Here is a 5,444-nt window from a genome sequence, read left to right as displayed (position 1 = left end):
ATACCTATATTTACCTCAACATTCCCATACAATGATTTCTGGGTAAATCAGATTTTATTGAAGCATTAGTGTATCTAAAAAGAATTACCACATGGAGGGTTGTAATAATAATATGATATAGTATATTAATATTATTATCTCAATATATAACATACCAGTTATATAATAATAATAATCTAATCTAATAATAATCTAATATAATTATAAATAATCTATAATATAAAAATAAATACCCTAAATGTTATACACTAAATACAGCATTTCCCATAGTCTAAGAGAAAACAACCCAAGAAGTTGAACAATTCACAGGGTGTTTTCTCATCAGTGTTCCGTACCCAACCTTACACCTCTGTCCTCAGATATGTGCCTCTCTTAAAAAAAATGCCTCTTGTTTCTAAACTCCCATGGGAGAAACTCCACCCACCTTTTGGGAAATCCTACCCTTATACACAGGATTTGGTTTTATTCCCGGGTCCATCCCTCTTCCCTAGCATTGCATTTCCCGAAGTCTGAGTTTTTCAGCCTATAATAATGCCCAGGGCTGGGAGTGGAATGAGGGAGAGTGGTGGGAAGGGGTGGCACCAGCAGGCCAATCCAAGGTGGCCTCTGGAATTTCAAGTGCCTCAGAGTAGCCCAGGGCGGCCGTGGGTGTCCCAAATCCAGACTGCTTTTCAGGTCTCCCTGCTAGGGGGAGTGGCAGACATTTTGTCCAACAAGTATTTCCTCTGGTCCCACAATTAACTGTTGGATCACACACATACAAGCACTAACAATTCTCAAAGGCAATGTCGTCTAGAAAGCAACGATTTTCTAAGCACCCTCCTGGAGTCTTGCAGAGTTGTGTCAGTTCTTTTTCTTGATCCTACCTCTAACCTTTATTAGAAATGATACTCTCTCAGTCATGATGGGAGCATGAGAAGGCCTTACATGTGCCATAATGTATAGGAGCTGATTAAATTTTTAGCCCAGGGATCATCTTCCTCCCCAGTGTCCTGGTCTGGGGGAAGTGAGATGGGAAGTTGTCTACAGAGGGGACAGTTTCATTAACTTAGTTACAATATCTTTCTCCCCTGTTGGGTCTGGGGCTCCTTGCAAAGTTCTAAGTTTCACAGCCAGAGTAGATAGTTAATAAACAGGTGCTGGATTAACGAGTGACATCTGCCATGGTTATATTTAGGATTCATCACTCGTGAATATGTTAATGGACTTTATTTATACACATTACTAAACAAATGGATTTGAAGACTTTATTTTGGGCCAAGCTCTTAGTTTTCCAGAAGTTGCTGATTAAGATAAAAATATCCGAGAAGGAAAATAAATCCTTAAGCTCCAGTAAAGTGGAATCAGTTCCCATATTGGCCAGAAGAGGGCAGAGTCCCTGTGGGAATGTGGCAGGATAGATGTATTTTGATACTGCAGAAAGGTTCTGGAGCATAGGCACTGACTAGGGAAGGGAAGAGTAAGTGGCAAAGAGAATCTGGTGGGAGACAGAGGAAGAAATAATTTCTAAAAGGTGACATAAGATTTTTAAAATTCTGTTTACTTCATCCAAATTCATCATTCATTTATTAATTTATTCCTTTATCAAACATTGCTGAGCACTTACTATGTGTCAGACTCTGTGCCTGGGGTGAGCAATGCAGAGATGAACACAGCGGACATGGTCTGGGGAGTGTACAGACCAGTAAGGGTTACAGGCATTAAACAATTAAGTGTGTGTGTAATTAATGATTTTGATAAGAGCTATGGAAGAAAATAACAGGATGTTATGAGAACTGCTTTAAGTTGGAGGAGATCTCTCTGATGAAACCTGATGGTTGAAGAGTCATGTGGAAAGTTAGGAGACACGTGTTCCAGGCAGAAGGAATAGCTCGTATGAAGGCCCTGAGGTTGGAGGGGGGTTGGAATCTTCAAGGAATTAAAAGCAGGTCAGTGTGGCTGCACAGGGGTAGCGGCTGCACAGGGGTAGCGGCTGCACAGGGGTAGTGGCATGAGGTAGATTTGGAGAGATGAATGAGGATCATGCGGGGCCTTTTAAGCCATGCTCAAGGGTTTGGATTGTCTTTTTCTTTCAATTTGAAAGCAGTCACCGTTTATTAACTGACCAGATTACAGAAATAATCAAGGTAGATACCTTAGTTCATCCTTCTAATAAGCCTATTGATCTGGTGCCAGCATCTCCACCTTCTAGAAGATGGGTGGTCTTTTTCTTCATTACACCTAGTGGAGAAGACAGTTTGAAGGGTCACGGGAAGTTGTTTGCTTCTCTGAGACGTTTTCCCACAGAACAGATCTCATGAATCAGATCCTCCATGCAGATGAAGCCACATTTACTAAGTGACTGAGCAATCCACGTGTTACTGTCAGGGCAATTCACTTCTTGTTGATTTTGCCGTAGCCAAACTTGTAGATCAGTTCATTCTCTGCCTTCAGGTTTGGGTACCCCCAATGCAATATGTGGTTCCACAATCTTCACTGAAGCCTCGTTGAGCTTCACAAAGGTGTCACTGAAGACCTGGAGGAGGCGAAGAAGCTGCAGCACCTTTCGGACCTTTGAGCTCACACCATTGCTACCTCTGATCCTGATGACAAGTGCCAATCTGGGTTCCTCAGGCACATAGAAGTCGCCAGCTTTTCTTGCCTTCCTAGCCATTCGAATATTGCTTCTGTACATCTGCCTATACTCCTTGTAACAGTGCTTAGCCTTTTCATTGATGAACTTCCTCCTTGCCTTTCAAAGCATCTTTTGGATAACTTCTCAGGAGCTTGATCTTCAGCTCTGTGAAATTTCTTTGCTTTTTCTTAACGGTTCCTGGTACAGCAGGAACCTTCTTTTTCTCCTCTTCTGCACCCTCCATGATTCCAGCCAGAAAAGAGCAGGTTTGGATATTCTTGTACAAGCAACGGGAAGCCCTGAAAGGGTCTTAAGCAGAGGCATGGATCATCTTATTCATATTTTGAAGATCACTCTGGGAGTTCCCTGGTGGTCCAGTGGTTAGGACTCTGCACTTTCACTGCTGAGGGCCCGGGTTCAATCCCTGGTCAGGGAACTAAGATCCCACAAGCCGCGAGGCGGGCCAAAAAAAAAAAAAAAAAAATCACTCTGGCTGCAGTGTGGAGAATGAACTGGAGGGCTATTGGGGGAAGCAGGGGTGTTAGGAGGCTGTTACAGTAGTTCAGGGAAAAGACGATGATAGCTTGGACTAGGGTGGTGACAAAACATGGCAAGAACTGAGTGAATTAGAAACATATTTGAGGACAGACTTGGCAAGGCTCGGTAATCGGAGGTTGAGAAAAGGTGTCAAATGTTTTCTGACTACTTTCTATCATGAGCAGTTGGGGAAGTCTAGGGAAAGGCAGGCTGGGGGTGTGAGGATGGAGAGTGGAGAGTAGAAAATGAAAAGTTCAGTGTTGGATCCCTGTAGCTTGAGATCCCTGTGAGACACCCAAGTGAAGATATTCTGGCCTGGAGCTCTGAAAGGAGGGCTGAGTGAGAGATTCAAACTTGTGGATCAGCCCTATATAAAAATGGCATCTAGGGGCTTCCCTGGTGGCGCAGTGGTTGAGAGTCCGCCTGCCAATGCAGGGGACATGGGTTCGTGCCCCGGTCTGGGAGGATCCCACGTGCCGCGGAGCGGCTAGGCCCGTGAGCCATGGCCGCTGAGCCTGCGCGTCCGGAGCCTGTGCTCCGCAACGGGAGAGGCCACAACAGTGAGAGGCCCGCGTATCGCAAAAAAAAAAAAAAATGGCATCTAAAACCATGAATGTGGATGAAGTTACAGAGTCAGGGAGAACACAGAGGGATGAGATGTCCCAGGACTGAATTCTGAGAAACTGTAACCAAGGCAGGGATCACAAACATAGTCTGGATTTTGTGGATTAATGGGAAGAAAGTCCTTTCAGAAATGTATCCAGTGAGGGGCCATCTCATCTTTCTTTCCTTGTAAGGAACTCTTATGTATTAGTTTCCTGCTACCACTGTAACAAATTATCTCAAACTCAGTGGCTTAAAACAATACAGATTTATTCTCTTCAGCTTCTGGAGGTCAGAAGTCCAAAATTGGTCTCACTAAAATTAAGGCATTGGCAAGGCTGCGTTCCATCTGAAGGCTTAGGGGAAAATCTGTTCCCTGGCTTTTTTCTGGCTTCTAGAGGCTGCCCACATTCCTTGGTATGTGACCTGCTTCCCTCTTCAAAGCCAGCAAATGACAGGTGGAGTTTTTCTCTTGCTGCGTCCCTCTGACTCTGAGTCTCCTCTCTCCCTCTTTTATTTCTAAAGATGCCTTGCGATTCCATTGGGCTCACTGGGATAACCAAGGATACCGTCCTCATCTCAGGACCTGCTGATCAGCCGCTCTACTTCCGTCTGCAGCATTAAATCCCCCTTGCCATGAAATGTAACAAATTCACAGGTTCAGTAGATTAGGACATGGGCATCTTTGGGAGTCATTATTCTGCCAACCAAACCTTACAAGTCTTGCTTATTCCTCTTTGGAAAAGTGTAAAAGGGTACACACTACTCCTCAAGTCCTAGAAGAAAGTCTCCCGTGATAGTCCAAGAGGGTGCGCTTGACAAAAGTGGTGAGACTTGCTTGTGTGTCTGTGTATATTTGTGCACCCATACCTATATTTCAGCAATTCACTCAGTTGGATAAGAAAGGAAAACAACTAGTGAAGTCATTGATTAGGGACTTGTTTATATTTATTCCCTTGACAACTAGAATAGGGATCCTTGGGCTGTTATAACGAATGTCTCTGTCTTAGCGCATTTGGGCTGCTATAACATAATACCATAGACTGGGTAGCTTGTAAACAACAGAAATGTATTTCTTACAATTATGGAGGTCAGGAAATCCAAGATCAAGGTGCTGGCAGATTCGTAGTGTCTGACGAGGACTCGCTTCCTGGTTCTTAAACGGCCATCTCGCTATGAACTTCCAGGAAGGGGTGAAGTATCTCTCTAAGGTCTGTTTTATAATGGCACTAGTCCATTCACGGGGGCTACACCTTCGTAATCACCCCCAAGGGCCCCAACTCCAAATATCATCACATTGTGAGTTAGTATTTTCAACAGATGAGTTTTGCAGGATACAAACCTTCAGTTTATAGCAGTCTCTTAGTAAAACATAATGTCACTTAATACTTGTTAGAATGGTAAACAAACAAACAAACAAAAACACCCACAAGTGCCTCCCCACCCCCCTGCCCTGACGATACCGGCACTGTGTATTCAGTAACCTGTAACAATCATTTGTGGCTGGTACCGGTGTCACAGCAACTCTAACCTACACAGAAGGAAATTGAAGTTTTCAGAGGTTACGTAGATGTGCCAAAGTCACCCAGATGATACAAGATTAAGGTGGAGACAGAATTCAGTGCTCTCTGACCCTGGGCCCGTGTCCTTATTTATTCCTTCATCTTACTTCTCTCAGAGCTGTTTTCTA

The 5,444-nt window shown here is 43.9% G+C and overlaps 1 pseudogene; it reads right to left on the bottom strand.

Annotated features, from left to right (window-relative positions):
* Positions 1–2,135: 2,135 nt before the first annotated feature.
* On the bottom strand, positions 2,136–3,070 carry LOC111173779 (large ribosomal subunit protein uL30 pseudogene; annotated as a pseudogene).
* Positions 3,071–5,444: the final 2,374 nt, after the last annotated feature.

The sequence above is a fragment of the Delphinapterus leucas genome, chromosome 11, assembly GCF_059928025.1.
Source record: "Delphinapterus leucas isolate spDelLeu-1000000601 "Yukka" chromosome 11, BTC_Dleu_Yukka2, whole genome shotgun sequence".
Lineage (NCBI taxonomy): Eukaryota > Metazoa > Chordata > Mammalia > Artiodactyla > Monodontidae > Delphinapterus > Delphinapterus leucas.
Note: the sequence above shows the minus strand (reverse complement) of the source record. Positions and strands in the feature narration are given on the sequence as shown.